The sequence below is a fragment of the Manis javanica genome, chromosome 2 (genome assembly GCF_040802235.1).
Source record: "Manis javanica isolate MJ-LG chromosome 2, MJ_LKY, whole genome shotgun sequence".
NCBI classification, from domain to species: domain Eukaryota; kingdom Metazoa; phylum Chordata; class Mammalia; order Pholidota; family Manidae; genus Manis; species Manis javanica.
This window is the reverse complement of record NC_133157.1, coordinates 91652443-91669808: the sequence shown is the minus strand read 5'-3', so window position 1 is coordinate 91669808 and position 17366 is coordinate 91652443. Positions and strand designations below refer to the sequence as shown.

The 17366-nt window shown below is 46.2% G+C and overlaps 1 long non-coding RNA gene and 1 pseudogene across 2 annotated transcripts; one reads left to right on the top strand and one right to left on the bottom strand.

The window, feature by feature from the left end:
- LOC108387979 (vasoactive intestinal polypeptide receptor 2-like) overlaps window positions 1-1512 on the bottom strand; it is a 61742-nt pseudogene extending 60230 nt beyond the window's left edge.
- Window positions 1483-15239, top strand: LOC140847750 (uncharacterized). Of its 2 annotated transcripts, none has more exons than XR_012127869.1 (3): window positions 1483-1572; window positions 5239-5304; window positions 12059-15239. It is a non-coding gene; the product is annotated as an uncharacterized lncRNA (long non-coding RNA). The 2 variants fall into 2 exon arrangements; XR_012127868.1 differs by lacking the exon at window positions 1483-1572 and adding an exon at window positions 1813-1895.
- The last annotated feature ends 2127 nt before the right edge of the window (window positions 15240-17366 follow it).

The window sequence follows — 17366 nt, the reverse complement described above, 5'->3', positions numbered from 1 at the left end:
AGTCTTAGCAGATGATATTGTCTGATCCTTATTTTTACAAAAATCTAGTGTTCTCCTTATTTATGACCCCCCACCCCCCAACGCATACACTGTTGGCTAGAGCTGTGTGCCGTCCCTCCACCCGCATGTCTGAACAAAATTTTACTTTTACTAAAGAGAATTGTACTCTTGGGTATATGATGGCCATGTGTGTTTACTTATCCTACCATTGAAACAGGTCAATTAGAATTCTAACGAGGAAAAAATTTCTTAGCGGAAGTAAGGCCGAAAGCGAATGTTGGATACTTTTGCCACATTTGCCCTCATTGAAAAAAAAAGACCCCACGTTTATTTCTTTCCCCTAAGATCTACATGGCGCAGCACCACTTGCAGAGACTCCTGCTTTCAAGCATTCACTGTGGCTTACGCTTCAGAACTGGGGAAATTATATTGATTTAAAGAGAAAGATATATTCTTGTTACAGGACTAAAAATCCCTGGCATTCTTGAAATAGGCAGAATGATGACTTATTTGGGGGACATCGTCCACATTAAAGCAGCATTAACCGTAATAATCCCTGGTACTTTTAACAAACTAGCTCTCCGAAGCGCTAACTCCAGTACCAAGGTTCTCCGCCCGCACAGCCTCCGTTCCGGAGGGAGGAAACGCCTCCGTGCGCGGCAGGGGAGTCGGTAGGTTCCAGCCCTCCCGAAAACCGGGGCGTCCCCGCCATCGGGGCTTCCCTAGGCAGCGCCCCGCGGGGCTTCACCGGCCGGACGGGAGGCGGCCTGGACGGCAGGCTGCGAGTGCGCGGGCCGCGGCCTCCCGTCCACGGGAGGAAGCAAGAGGCGGGCTCACAGGGGGTTCACAGCGGCCTTCAAACAGAAGTAGAATTCTCGGGAGTTAAGAATTATCTGCCGACGCCCTCGTTTAACAGGCGTCTGTTCAGTGCTCCTTGTCCTCGGTGCTCTTGAATAGGAAAACGAGAATCAGGGCAGAGTATTTCCCAAACTTTCCGAGGCTGCTCGCATCCCCGTCTGACGACGCGCAGTAGAACAAACAACAGCCGGTACCGGCCCCCGGGGGTCGGGGGAGAAGCGCCGCCCGAGGCAACCTCCCCCGCCCGCCCCGGGCCGCGCGCCCCCGGGAACCCGCTCGCCTCGTGGGGCGTCGGGCGGAGACGCGACCGGTTTCTGGCGAACCTGGGGCCGCGGAGGCGGAAAGCCCAGCGCACCTCCCCGCCGGGCCCCGGGCCGCTCCGCGTGCGGCTCTCCGTTCTGCTGCGAGCGTCCCAGCTATTCGGTGGCCCGACCCCGCCGCCCGCCCGCGGGAGGGAAGCGCAGCGCGCGCGAGCGCCGCGCTCTCTGGGGAGGGAGACGAGGCTCGGGGCGCACTCACGGGAGCGAGCAGCCAGCCGCAGCAGGTCAGGAGCCCGAAGGGCAGCAGCGCCGGCGCCCTCATCCCCGCTCTGCGGGCGCGGGCACCCGCCGAGCTCGGGTACGCGCCCCGGGTTCGGACCCGCACCGAGGTCCGGCGGTGTCCGCGCCGCGCGCGCCGAGCAGCTGCCGCCGAGCCTCCCGAGCGCCAGGCCGGGTACGGGATCCCGCTCCGCCCCCGCGCCCCGCGTCCCCGCCCCGCGCGCCCTCCGCCCTCCCCATCCTCCCTCCTCCCGCCCTTCCCGGGACTCCCCTCTTAGCCGCCCCGCTCCCGACGCTCCCCGCCCTCTCTCCCCACCCTCCTCTCTTCCCCCCATTCTCCCCACCCCCTCGTCTCCCCCGCTCCCACCTCCCCACCTCCCCACCCTCCCCGCGTCCCCGTTATCCTCCCTGCCCTCCTCTCCATTCTCCCCCGGTGCCCATCCTCTCCGCGCCTCCCTCCTAGCCGCCCTGTTCCCCGTCTCTGCAGCCGGGAGAGCGGTGAGTGGGTGCGCACCTGCGGGCCGACGGCGTGCAGTGGATCGCCCCTGGGGAGACCCGCTCTGGGAACAGGGAGACCGGGCTCCGCGCTGGGTTTGCATCTACGCGTGCCCGTGTTAAATCAAAAGCTAAAGGCGCCCAAGAAAGTGGCAAGAATCCCAGTTAGGGTGGGTGGGTAGTCTTTGACGCCGGCGGACTGGGTTGGGGCAACTGAAAATTAACAAGAAAATTGGAGTGCATTGGGTGGGAGGGCAGACCCAGCTGGGCGGTTCCTGAGTTCTGCCGCGGAAGCCCGGGGGGGCGTCCCTCCCCTGCCCCAGGGCTGCCAGGGGGCCCCGGGGCATCCACAGGCCTGACGAGACCGGCGCTTCTGGAGCTTGGAGTCACTTTCAACATCCGGAAGGATTAGTTCAGCAAGAGAGCTAGTTGTTATCCAGCAAAGAAAGCACTAGAAACGGAAAATAAAACAGATAATGTATGCTGTGTTTTTCACTTTTTATTTTGCAAATAATTTCAAACTTACACAGAAGTTAGAATAAGAAGAGTAAAGAACACCCCTTTAGCCTTTATTTAGGTTCAGCTTTTAAAGTTTTACATTATTGGCTTTATCATTTTTGTCATCTCTGAACCTGCTCTCCAAATACGCCAGCAAAATATTTCTGTTATCTACCTATCATGTAGCATCTGTCATATCTATACATCATCTATGATTTATATTTATCATCTATCATCTATCTGTATCATCTATTATATCTAACATGTATCAATATTATCATCTATGTATCTAGTATATTTATCACCTATCAATCATCTATCTAGATCTATATCCGTATCTACCAATGTCTATCTGTCTGTGTACCAATACCTATCTATCCCCATCTATTGCCCATCACTCATCTTTCTAGCCGGTAGGGAACAGTATTAGACAGAGCACCTGATGCTCTAGGTCTGCAGCTTGAGATCTGAAAGCTCACTGACTCTGGGTCCAATTTGGCAACATTTCTTTGACTCACTATTTGACCTTGAACAAGTCAATGAACTTCTTTGAGTTACTTGTCCATTTGTAATGAGCATGAGGATAAAGATACCGGCCCTCCCACCTCAGAGGGTGGTGGTAACAGTCAGTTATTAATGCAAATGTAGATGCTTTGCTGAAGATCCGCCCTCTAAGCATGACGCATCATGTGCAAGGCAAGTCCCAGGTCTCTTTCCCTGTAGGTGCTCACAGTACAGCAGGTGGGGGCGAATGGCATGGAGGAGTAGGTGCGATAATGACAAGATGCAGCACAAAGGAGCAAGAGGAGTTGACCTCTCCTGGGAGGAGCTTGGAGGAGTGAACCTCTAAATGGGACTGGAGAATGATTAAAGTGGAGAGGGGTGATCTCAATCACAGGGAGCATGGTGGACAGAAGCACCAAGGAACCATGAATGTGCTGAGCAAAAGCACATCAGGGAAATCAAGGCATGTGGCCAGTTCAGGAAGTCTGAGCACCTGACAGATAATCTTGACCCAACAGAAAGCTACGTCAGTATTGTCCAAGAGTCAAATTCACAAGCTGCAGAATGGCACACAGGACAAAAGGTTATGTGTATTCTGGACACACTGTTAAAACTGATGAGACAAAGTTGCTATTAACTAACGTCAGAAGTTTACTGTCTCCACTGCTTTGTCTTTTCCACAGTGTAATAGAGTTGGGATCATACACTATATAGCCTTTCAGATTGACTTCTTTCAGGTAGCATTAAGTGTTCAAATGTACTGAAGGACATCCTGGTTGCTTCCAAGATTGAGCAATTATGAATAAACTGCTGTAAACATTCATGAGCAGGTTTTTGTGTGGAAGTAAGTTCAACTATATACCTAGGGCTGTACTTGCTGTTCTCTACAGTAAGAGTATTAGCTTTGTAAGAAATTGCCAAACTCTTCCAAAGTGGCTGCAGCATTTGCATTCCCACCAGCAGGAAATGAGAGTTCTTGTTTGCTCCACAACCCTGCCAGCATCTGGAGCTGTCAGTGCCCCAGAGGTTTGACATTCTTCAAGGTGGGTAGTGGGATCTCATTGTTTTAATTGCATTTTCCTGAGGACTTGATGAGGGGCATCTTTTCATATGCTTATTTTCCATCTGTTTATCTTGTTTGGTATCTGTTCAGATATTTTGCCAATTAAAATCTTAATTCTTAAGAATTTTTTATACATTTTGGATTCCAGTCCCTTATCAGATAGGTGATTTGCAAATGCTTTCTCCCAGTCTGTCGCTTGTCTTCTCATTTTATCAACAGTGTCTTTCACAAAACAGTTTTTAGTTTTATTAAAGTCCTACTTACCAACTTTTTCTTTCTTGGATTGTGTTTTTGGTGTTTTATCTGAAAACTCATCACCAAACCCTAGGTCATCTAGATTTTCTCCTATGTTATCTTCCAGGAGTTTTATGGTCTTGCATTTTATATTTAGGTCTATGATCCATTTTAATTTAATTTTTTTGTGTCAGATGTAAGGTCTGTGTCTAGATTCACTTTTTTGTATGCAGATGCCCAGTTATCCCAGCAAGATATGCTGAAAAGGCTTTCCTTTCTTCATGAATTGCTTTTGTTTCTTTGTCAAATGTCAGGTGACTACGTTTGTGTGGATCTATTTCTGGGCTCTATTCTGTCTCACTGATGTATCTGTTTATTCTTTTGTGAATACCACACTGTCTCGATTTCTGTAGCTTTATAGTAAGTTTTGAAGTGTGGTAGTGTTGGTCCTCTGACTTGCTCCTTCTTCAGTATTGTGTGGACTCTTCTGGATCTTTTGCCTATTCGTACAAATGTTAGAATCACTTTGTCCATATCCACAAAATAACTTTCTAGAATTTTGAGTGGGATTGTATCAAATCAATAGATTAATTAGGGAAGAACTGATATCTTGACAATATGGAGTCTTCCTATCCATGAACATAGAACATTTATCTGGTTCTCTTTTGATTTAATTCATCAGAGTTTTGTAGTTTTCCTCATAAAGATATTGTACATATTTTGTATCATATCAGGTTTTTGAAAGACATTCTTTAATATAAATGGTACTTTGTGTTTTTAAATCAAAATTCCAATTGTTAATGACTGGTACATAAGAAAGCAGTTGACTTTGTATTAACCTTGTAATTGTAATATACAGCTGAGTTGCATATTAGCCTTGTATCCTGCAACTCTGCTGTAAACATTGATTGGTTTCAGCAGGTTTTATGTTGTTTATTCTTTAGGATTTTCTACATAGACAATGATATCATTTGTGAACAGAGAGAGTTTTATTCATTCCCAATTCACATACTTTTTATTTCCTTTTCTTGTCTTTTATTGTGTTAGCTGAACTTCCAATATATTGAATAGGAATGCTGAGAGAGGATCTCCTTGCCTTCCTAATTTTAGCAGGTAAGCTATAGTTTTTTTTTTCCTCTAGATGTTCTTTATTAGATTGAGAAAGTTTCCCTTAATTCTTAATTTGTTGAGTTTTTGTCATGAATACATGTTGGATTTTGCCAAATGCTTTTTCTGTATCTTCTTTATATAATCACATGAGTTTTCTTCTTTAACGTTTTGATGTGAGATTAATATCAATTGATTTTCAAATGTTGAACCAGGTTTGCAAACCTGAAATAAATCCCACTTATTTGTGGTGTGTAATTCTCTTTATACATTGGATTTGACTTGCTAATATTTTGTTGAATATTTTTACATCTGGATTTATGATAGATGTTGGTCTGTAGTTTTCTTTGCTTACAGTGCCTTTGTCTAGTTTTGGTGTTAGGATAATGGTGGCCTCATAGAATGATTTAGGAGTGTTTTCTCTACTTGTCTTTCTTGGAAGAGATTGTAGAGAATTTACATTATTTCTTCCTTAAATATTAGGTAGAATTTGCCAGTGAACCCATTTGGGCCTGGTGCTTTCTGTTTTGGAAGGTTATGAATTTTTTATTCAATTTCTTTAATAGATACAGGCCTATTCAGATTATCCAGTTCTCTTCGTGTTGGTTTTGGTAAATTGTATCTTTTGAAAAATTGATTCATGTCATCTAAGTTATCAAATTTGTGGGCATAGAAGGGTTCACAATATCCTTTATTACCTTCTTAATGTTCATGGGAGCAGTAGTGATGGACCTACTTTTGTTTCTGATATTGACAATTTGTGCAGTTTCTATTTTAGTCTTACTTAATTGGCCTATAAGTTTATCAACTTTAGTATCTGTGCAAATAACCATATTTTGGTTTCATTGTTTTTCTCTATTGATTTCCTGTTTTCCATTTCATTGATTTTTGCTCCTATTTTTATATTTATTTTCTTGTGCTTACTTTGGATTTCATTTTATATCCAGGTCTGACAATTTCAACATCTCTGCCACATCTGAGTCTGGTTCTGATGTTTGCTTTGCCTCTTCAAGCTGTGATTTTTATATTTCAGCATGCCTTGTAATTTTTTGTTGAAAGTCAGACATGGGTAAAAGGAACTGAGGCAAGCAGGCCTTTAATATTAGTTTTTATGTTTATCAGCTAGGAGTAAGGCAGTGTTTGCTGTAGATATGAGAGACTAAAATCTCCTCTGCTGTCCTTGTGTTTTTCTCCTCCGTTGTCTTTCTGATGGGCTTCCCTACAGACTCTTCTTGAATAAGGTCTGAGATGTGCAGTTCTTCCAGGGTATGCCCTGTTGTTATGCAGGATCTGTCCGTGTGGCAGTGGTGAGCTGTGGGGATCCACAGTTCCATGTTGAGGTCTTCTGTGAAGCCTGTGCTCCTGGACTTTGAATGTCACCAGTGCTCTTAGTTTAAGTGGTATGGGATGGATGGAGGAGGTTGGAGTTGGGTATTTCCCTTCCCCCAGGTCAGTTAGGCCCTGGTTAACTAGTTTCCACTAAGGCCAGGCCTTGTTAAGAACAGAGCACACTGGAGTATTTAAAAATGGTCCCTGTGCTGGAAGCACAAGGGGCGTTTCCTTTCTTTTTCACTGTGAGAACCTGGTCCACTCTTGGAGGTAAAAGTCATGAAAGTGAGACTCCCTCAGGATGAGGTCCCCCTGGAGTTTTTGACTCTCAGTTTTTTCCACAATGAACCTCCATCAGTTAATCAATTACAGCTTAGGTTTTCCTGCCCCACTCCTAGTTCACACAAAGGTTTCTGCCTCTATAAGTTGCTATTCTCTGCATCAGCCTATCTGTCTCTCCAATTTGGCAAGAAGTGGTTTGCCCTCTGACCCGAATTCTCTGATGAATCTAAGACAAGTTTTTGATTTTCAGTTCGTTCAGCTTTTTCTTGTTTGAAGACAGGAGACCGATGACTTCCAAGTTACTCACATGCTGAATTAGAAATTGGAAGTCTTTTTAAAAAGTACAAGCCAGAGGTGGGGTGGAATGTAGCATAATATTTTTGTAAATGTACTGAATTACTTCTTGAAATATACTCCAAGTAAAAATCAAATGGACTCCAACATTTACACGATATTTGGTTAAGTTCAGGGAGAACAGATAAGCTGATAAACTGATCAGCAGATGAGTTGAGGAATTGATGCTGAGGTTTTCAGTACTTTTTTAAAACTAGGAAAGCCTGGGTAGTTAGAATTTTAATATTTCACATGGCAGGCTGACTTTACAGAGCTAATAAATCCAAACCAAGAGGCTGAAGGTCAGCAGCTTGGACAGCAGAGTGACCGCGACTTAGTCAAGCTTTCATATCTGCTTCACTCACTCCATTAGGTCTAGAATCCTTAGGACTGATGCGGATGGTGCATTATTTCCAGAAAAAGAAAAAGAAATCATAGCAAACCTTTCAACATACCTTCTAACTCTATTTGGCTTCCGCAACCCACACTCTGCAATCTTGTGCTGCATTCTTCTTGTCTCTTGATATAAATTATCCCTAAATGGTGTGGTTACTGCTTCAAAGCAGCTGCCTGCCCACATCCCAGGAGACGCTAATAGTTGCTTTAAGTTCAGACAGTGTGCACCAGCCGAGCCCAGAGCTCAGAAGGCCCTCCATTTCTGCTCAGTCTCTCCTGTCATGTTCAAACAAAGCAGTTTCTTCACAGTAAACTGGAATTTGCCAGTGCTTGATGTCTTCCTCTCAAAGACCTCGCATTTAGTGTTCCAGTCGTCTCAGTCACACACATTTCTGTGCTACAGGACCAGGCAGCCAGCAAGGAGTTAATGCTCTTTCTGCCTGGGAGTTGGGCCTGGGAGAAAAGGCAAGCCTTTCAGATGCATGATGTCCTCACAGGTGAGACCTCCCTCAGCACTGGCTTCCTCATCCACCCCCACACCCCCACCCACACCCCCTGCCTCAAGGTCCCTGGGAGACCATGCTCTGATTCCTGCTGGCTGCCACAATTACAAACTGACTGAGCCAAGGAGAGTGCAAAACATGCCTCAGACCAGCAGCTCTCTGTCGCGGTGGTGCTGTCCCTCCTACCCCAGGGGTATGGAATGGGCTGAATGGCTTTGGAGCAGGGGATGAAACCTCGCTGAAGAGCCCAGGTGGGCTGGCAGCTGCAGCCAACTCCCGGACAGCACGCTCTCTGTGCATCCTGAGTGTGCCAGTGTGTATCCCCAGGACAGTCGTGACTCTCCAAGCAGCAGGGTGCCACATCTCACTGCTACCCTAGATTTTTCCTCCTGTGTGACTGGCTGGTTGCAGCTTCTTAGAAGGCTATGTTGAAGGACTCAGAGGCCAAGCCACAGACCGTACTGAATCACCCATTTCTGCTGCTCAAGAAGATGGGAGAGGCAGCAGGTGTGCCCAGACTGTCCCTGGGGTACCTTCGGGTCCAGCTCCTCAGTCCCAGGAGGGGGACTTCACATGGCTTCAAGTCTCTGGAGGCCGTGATGGCTGCACCCTGCAGAGAGCACTGACCCTCTGTGCTGGCCTCTTCTGGGCCACCTCCCTCCCAGCTCCAGCCAACTTGGGAGGCATAACAGCTCGTGTTTATTGCCAGGCACTTTCCAAGAACAGTTTGCTGGACCCTATGGATGCTGTCAAGTGAATGTCACTGCCTTCCTATTTTGATGGCAAGGACACTGGAAAGGGAGTAAGGGTCTGAGATAGCAGGTGGCAGCTCCTGACATGGCCCTGACTCAGCCCCAAGGTCCATTTGAGCTGTAAGTGCCACAGCGTGCTCCCTTCTTTTCATGCTGGCACCCTTTTCTGGGTCGAAAGGCAGGACCTGGCCACTAACTGAGCTTCTGATCTCGCAGGCTTCCTGTGAGGGCCTGAGAGCCGCCCGTTTTCAGCATGAGAAGCAATATGAGAACTCTGACCTGAGAGTCCATGCAGAGGTGGGCCGCGGCGCTCTGCTCCCCACCCAGCTGAGCTCCACGATGTGAGCTCCTGCCATGGGTTGAGCCATTGTGGGCGTGCAGCCTGACCCTCCGACCATGCAACCTGAGCTGAGACTGGGCAGCTACACTAGAGACAGATGGCACGTGAGAAGTGCACCCGGAGGGGGGGCCACACATGCAGCAGCTGAGCCAGGCAGCGGGGTCACACAGGGCTCTTCAGCTCACGACCCACCCGAAAGGCAGTAAGCTCTGTGAAGTCAGCCATCGTGTCTTGCTCCCTGCGGCATTCTGCCCTGGCACGAGCAGCCGACGCCTCCCCAACCTGTGTGTGTTGCGGCCCCTTGCTGCTGTGTAACGACTATCACAAAACTCAGTGGCTTTAAACAGTCGTTCCAATTCGCACAGGGCGGTCCTCGGGCGCCTGGCTCTGCGGGTTGCGGAGGCCCGTGACTTTTATGCACGGCGGCTCCGCGCGGCCCCGAGCCTCCCAGCCGGTGGGCCGTCGGTCTCGGGCCCGGGCCTGGGGCGGGGGCGTGCACGCTGCTGGCTCCAGGCTGGCCGGGGCTGCGCCGCGCCTCGTGCTTGTGGCCGAGTGGGCCCAGGATGAAGGGGTGAGAAGCAGGCCCGCCGCTGATGGGCAACGGCAAGGCGGCATTGCTGGGAGAACGGGGGGCGGGGGGGTGTCTCTCGGAAGGAGGAAGGCGCCGCCCGCCTCGGTGAGCGAGGGGCGGGGGCGCGGTCCCGCCGTTCCCCGCGGAGCCTGGACTGTCAGGGGCGCAGGGTCTGCGCCCAGGCTGCTCGGGCCGCGTCAGCCCCTCGTCGCCGCGCACGGAGGTCTTCCTTGCTCTGTCCCTTAGGTGCGGCCGATGCGTGCGGCAGGCGCCGTGGCGGTGAGCCGTGAGCCCTCGGCGGGCGGCAGCTGGCCGCTGAGGTCCCGGGACCGGCGAGGTCTCGGGCAAGGCCGCAGCCACAACGGGGCTGGAAGCAGAGGCGCCGGGCGCTGCAGGCCGAGTACCACGGGCGGTTCTCAGGCCCTCGCAGGCCGGACTCTGCGGCCGTTCCGGCACAGGAAGCCTACTGCGGCGGGTCAGCACACCAAGGATTTTCAGGGCAACGTTCTTGAGTAACGAAATGTATTTAAAGATATTTTAACTAGTTTTAAAAAATGCGGTGTGCTTCTACATACATATTTTGGGGGGACTGTGTGTAAGGCATATCACATAATACCATTTTATTTGGAATTAAAAACGTGTTCTTAAGGGACTTCCCAAAGAGGATACCCAAATGGCATATAAAAATAAGATCAATATACTTATTTATTGTTATTTATCAGGGAAATGTCCTACATACTCAAGGGGTGATTAAAATTTAGAATACTGACAGTACCCATCTTAGAAAGATATGGAGCAACCAGAACTCACATTATTTGCTGGTAGAATATAAAGTATAAACCGCTAAAAACCTTTGGAAAAGCGTTTGGCATTAGCTGCTAACAACTAAATGTGGGTCAGCCTTGACCCAGTCATTCCACACCCAGGATAAAGGGGTGTGTGCGTCCACCGTGCCACATGCAGGAATATGCTGAGCAGCCTTTCTAAAGGTGGCCAAACCCCACAACCACCTAAATATCCTGGTAACCTGTGCTGCTGTGCACTGGGAATCTCTCGGCAACGAAGGAAACAAACTGTGCAGACACAGGCATGTCTCAGATGTGGCGAAGTCTGGGAACAGAGAATTAACCAGGAAGGCAGGGGTGGGAACAGTATTACCTCAGGGAGGTGGGTGTGTGAGTGAACTTCACTGGGCCATACACTTCAGATTTTCACTTTATGTACATAATTTTCCCCAGTTTTCAGCATCAGTTTTTGTTGCCCGGTAAATAGTTTCATGACGCAGAAGCAGATAACTGTGCCCCAGATCCATTTGGAAAAAGACCAAGAACTCTTGACATTTAACTTTTTGGATCATTCTGAGCCAGTTGGTGGATTTTCTTTTCTATTTTGGACTTTTCACATGACTTCAAAGGCCGGCAAAAATGCCCAAGACCGAAAGCCGGTCTGAAGCTCTCCCTGAAGAGGAGGCGCTGCTGGTTCAGCCCCCCACGTCCAGCTCCAGCGGCCGACATCGCAGCTTTCTTTCCGTGTTGAAGTGACCGCCACTAACCTCCGGGTTATTCCCCAGGGCAGCGTGGGGAAGGCAGGGACGAGAGAGGCTGTGACTCGGCAGCTCGCGGCTGTGGACAGTGGGGGCTCAGTCCTGCCCGCATCTCTGGGCCGGCACAGAATGTGCCTCAGAATGGTCCCGCCCACCGTCCTCCAGCGGTGCCCTTGGTGCCCTGGGGACAGCGACCCCCCATCAGTATATCAGTCCAAGGGGCCCCTTGGACGTGCCTGGGGCTGCCGCATCTCGGAGAGGCAGATGCTTCTGGCACAAGGTGGGCATGACGGCATTTCCTGGGCTCCATGTGTTCTGGGCATCAGAACTGTTTCTACATACATTTGGAAATAAAAATAGACTCCTTTTCCTTAAAAACTTTTTTCTTGGTCACATTTAGTGTTTAAAATGAAAAGGAAGTGGAGATGACTCCTCGGCTATTTCAGGCCCCGTCTCCTCACTCCTAATGTGAAGCAGTAAGAGACTTTGGTCCACATGCAACCCCTTCCTGCGCGTGTCGTTTGCTGGGGGTAGTCAGCCTCTTCGCCCCCGCTGGGCCTCCCTCCAGCTCAAAGTCCCTGCTGCCTCACACAAAGCGGGGGCCCTGTGAAGACTCAATAAAGACCTTCCTGTAAGTCCAAGTTGTATTTATTTTCAGTATAGAGAGACATTTTGAAAAACTAAAACTTTTTTCTCTATTTGCTCTTACAGCCAAAGTGGTCCCTGCACCACACGCATGCTGGCCTAGGGCAGGTCCGCCTTGCAGCCTCTGGCAGGAGGGCCAAGGACAGAGGGCCCGGAGGCACAAGCAGCGGCTCTGGAATTCTCGCCTATCAGGCGGACACCCAGAGGCGCTTGGTGGCTGGGAACCCTGCAGGGACACGGCTGTTGCTGTGGGAGAGCTCCTGTTGTCAGTTCCCCAGATGGCATTGTCACATCTGGGATAAACTTGGAGGAACCTATGAAGCTGCATGTCATCTACTAAATGAAACTGGGGATCTGACACTGAACCTGGATTGTGTTTTTCTAGTCGTGGAGATGGATTTGCACTATGCCAAATATGCTCCCTCACTCTGCCCTCCTTATGGCATTAGTTGTAACTTGGGTTGTCATTGTGAGTCACTTATAAAGGTTTTTCTCAGGGAGACAATGACCCACAGATCTAAAACACATGGAAGTTCTTGGGTTTGTGTGGCTTTGGCAATGGAGTACAGTTTTGACCCAGAGTGTAAACCTGGGTTTCTCTCAACACTGCCACATCACCTTGCAGAAGCTTCTTCACCCTCAGAAGGCAGAAGGGGTCCTCAGCTGCAAAATGAAGGTAATAATAATCTCATTATACAGGTTACTGTGAGGATTAAATGAGACGAAACACATGGATAATTCAGAACAGCTGCAGGCACGGAGAGAGCAGGCGGTGCTGGCTGCCCTGGTGCGGTGCCACTCCTGCTGATGGTGCCACCCTGTCTCCTCTGAAAGGCTCTCTGTCCCTACCTGCTGTCCCAAAGCTGCCCAAGATCTTCTAAATGGAAAAGTGACCCTTTTCCACACAAAATTTATTAATGTCAAGGTTATTCCACAATATAATAAAAACTGGAAGTTGGAAATGAAAGATACCTCCGTCTTTCCGTAGGGCATTTTGGGCACCCTACTGCTGGCAGCCTAACAGCCTGTGACCATGCAGGCTGATGGCCTGTCACCCTTCAGTTAACACCTCTTGTAGCTTTATTTGTCATAGCATTGCCATGACACTATTTACTTAGGGTGAACTAGGGGAAAATGTGGGGCAATTTTTTATTCAAAATGGTTTCTGAAGCATCTCTGCATCCTCACAGGTTAGATGTAGAAGATCTGAAAGGATACTTCCCAAAAGTAGATATACAGATGGAAAGAAGCTCAAATCGTTATTCACCAAGGAAATGCAAATTAAAGCCACTATGAGATGCATGTCTACACATCAAACTGGCTAAAATTAAAAGGCCAACCATACCAAATATTTTGAGGATGTGGAGGAACCCTCATCCACTCTGATGGGAATAGAAAGCAGTTTGGCAGTTTCTTAAAAGTAAACATACTCCTGCTATACAACGTACTCATTCTACTCCTGGATATTTAACCTAAATAAATGAGAATTTATATCCACAAAAAGACTTGTACATGAATGTTCACAGCAGATTTTCATAACAGCCCTAATCTGGTATCAATGCAAAGGCCCCTAAATGTGTGAATGGACAGGTAAATGGTGGCATTGCCACACAGTGGGCTACTTCCCACCAATAAAAATTTTACCCACCAATGAATTACTGAAGGATGCTACAACTTGGATAAATAACAAAAATCATTAAGCTGAATGAGAAAAGGTAAGCAGAAAGAGTACATACCATGATTTCACTTTTCTAAAATCTATGAAATGCAAATTACTTCCCCTAGAAGATATTTGTGGGGAAATTGTCCCGAAATTTATACAGAACCATCCCTCTAATTCTCAGCCATGCACATGAGTGCAGAAAAGGCACTGTTGAAATGTAACACCATTCATTATTTTTAAAGCAATAAAAAGGTGGAGTGCAGACTAGGAGAAGCAATGAACTTGCCTCAAGGACATATACAATTTTTACAACTCAACAGTAAGTCAGAGTAGCCAATTTTTTTAAGTGCACAAAAGATTTCAACTGCCCTCGCTAAAGAGGATCCACAAATGGCCAATAAACACATGAAAATATTCTCCACATCATTAGTCATCGGGAAAATGCAAATTAAAAGCACAATGAGTTTACACCATACACCCACCAGAATGGCTAAAATTTTTTAAAGTGCCAATACCATTAAAAAAACTTCCAATGGCTGAAATTAAAAAAACTGCCAAGGAAGTAGAGCCACTGGGGGTGTCAATTTGTGCTTTGGAAAGCAGTTTTGTAGTTTCTGAAAAAATTAAACATACATTTAACACATGGCCCAGAAATTCTGCTTCTGAATTTCTACTCAAGAAAAATGAAAACATATGTACTCAAGAGATTTGTACATGAACATTCATAGCAGCTTTCTTTAGAGAAACTGTGTTACATTAAAATACTTCCTAGTGATAGAAAGGAATAATATTGTGATATGTGCCACAACATGAATGAGCCTTGAAAGCGCTACTATCAGTGTCTCAGTAATATTTTCATGGCGCGTAGCCCAAAAGAAACACCTAACATTTCCATTTAGTAAACAGTAAGGTACAAACAGCTTCATAATAGTGGTTCTCAAGATGTCCAACAGAAGCCTCTGTGTTTCCTTCAAAAATTATTATAAATAATTTTCATAGTGTCTATGAATTTGCTGTAGTGTCACCACATACCCTCAGCACAGATTGTGAACCATGAAGAGCAATGGCTGCCTGAGGCTGGGGGACAGGAGTATGAGGGAGATTTCTGGAATGATGGGAGTACCCTAAATTTTTTTTGTAGTGGTGGTAACACACACATACATTTGTCAAAGCTCATCAAAGTGTGTTCCTAAAATGGATGCATTTTATTGCATGTAAACCACATCTCAATAAAGTAAACTTAAAAATAAAGGCTGACCCCTATGTTTATGACAGCACTATTTACAACAGCCAAGAAATGGAAGCAACCTAAGTGTCTATTAGTAGATGAATGGATAAAGAAGAGATGGTACATATACACAATGGAATATTATTCAGCCACAAGAAGAAAACAAATCCTACCATTTGCAACAATGTGGATGAAACTAGAGGGTATTATGCTCAGTGAAATAACCCAGGTGGTAAAAGACAAGTATCAAATGATTTCACTCATCTGTGGAGTATAAGAACAAAGCAAAAACTGAAGGAACAAAACAGCAGCAGACTCACAGAACCCAAGAATGGACTAACAGTTACCAAAGGGAAAGGGACTGGGGAGGATGGGTGGGAAGGGAGGGATAAGGGGGGAAAGGGGGCATTATGATTAGCACATATAATGTGGGGGGCACAGGGAGAGCTGTACAACAACACAGAGAAGACAAGTAGTGATTCTATAGCATCTTACTACGCTGATGGACAGTGACTGTAATGGCGTTATGTGGGGGTACTTGATAATGGGGGGAGTCTAGTAACCATAATGTTCAAGTAATTGTACATTAATGATACCAAAATAAAAAATAAAATAAAATAAAAAAATAATATCTATTCTGGGCATGAAAATACATCTGTGCACACACATACACACCCATGCATATACTCACTTCTCTTCCTGTCTGTTCATAGAATCATAGGACTACATTTAATATTTTGTTATTGGCCCCACTAATTGGCTCTTAGACTCAATCTTCACCTCCCTTTTCTCCCCATCACCACCACGGCCCACAACCCTACTCCTGTCAATTAGAGATACTTTCATCATTTCTTCCCAGCATTCATGTATTAGTGAATCCAGATTGAATGGCATGGAGGAAGCCACAGAACCTACTGGGCATTATTAGGTATTAACCACTATTACAAATTAAGAATGTGGTGTCAAGGTGCATGATACCTTTTGTACAGTAGAGACTTGTTAAATATCCATTGACTTGAATTTACTGAATTTGTTGAGACCTTTTTCTGGGAAATGTTTTCATTATTATTAAATAGTAATTTGAAAACACCTCCTATGTGGCTACCATTTATTGAATATCTGATTTTATGATAGACATTGTGATTAATGTTCTTCACTTTTCATGAAATCCCCCAAATCTGTGGGATAATGATATTATTAGCCTCATTGTACAGATTGGGAAAATGAAGTTCAAAGACATTAAGTAAATTGATATGTGCAGAGATCTGGGATTACTAAATGGAGAAACTGGGATTTATGTTCCAGTTTGTCTACCCAAGCAGCTCATGGTTTTTACTATGCCTGTCTGACTAGCTCCATGCCTCTGATCTGATTATTGTAAGAGAGTAGAACTTCTAATAGAAATATGAAGCTCATCATGTGCAAGATAAGACTAGAAGGTGTGATGTCCCTCTGTTCCCTCCTGGTGTGTGATGGAAGATAGAGTCCTGTTTAAATGTCCCTTTGATTTCACTATTACATAGCATGGTCCTTCTCTGAAAGCTTTTCAGGGAATGAAAATCTAGAATCACATATTCTTCTGATGGACAAATCCCAGACATTCTAATCTATTCTCTTTAACCATTATGGGACTTTCAGTTGAATGATAACTACATTAGGAACATATAAATAACAATGACACCATGCACTTTTAGATTGTATTACCATTTACAAAGTATCCAACACCTGGTGGTCTTCCCAGACCATAAGATCATCATCGAGTGGTCACTGTTGTCAGCTCTACATCATTTATGCCATTCCAAATGATTTATCTGAATTCATCAGAGTATCCCATTCCTCAGGCCAGTGAGCAATTCAAGAACGAGCGTGTGGCCCAACCTAGCCAATGAGATGTGAAGAAACATCTTAAGGGTAATTCAAAAAAGCCAAGGAAGAAAGAATCTTTTTTGCTCCACTGTTTGTGTCCACATCTGGATGGACCACCTGCCACAGCGTTCTCATTCCCATGCCAGCCTGAGAGTGACAGTGACAAAGGATGGCAGAGCTGCGAGACAGAGAGAACCTGGCCTTGATGATTCTGAGTCAGCTGCCCCTCAAGCCCTCATGCCTCCAGCTTTCATCATATGTGAGGTGGCAGGTGCCCTTATTGCTTAAACCATCTTGATTCCTGTTTCTGTCACTTGCAGCAGAAAGGATCCTTAACCTAAGAGGTTAAGCAATTTGCTCTGTATCACGTTAGTACTGTAACTAAAATTGGAACCAGAATCCCAGTCTCCTATCAGCCAGGTCATCTTTCACTCACCAGCCAGTGTTAATTGGATGAAATTATTGTACCCATTTTGGCTTGATGAATATCAGCCAAATACTCAAAATGCCATTTCTTTTTGTTGTGCAAAGATGAAAACCTGAGCCAATTTAAAGCAAAAATCCAGGAAAATAAATGTCTGTTGAATATGATAGCGCATAATAAAGATGCTTGCTTT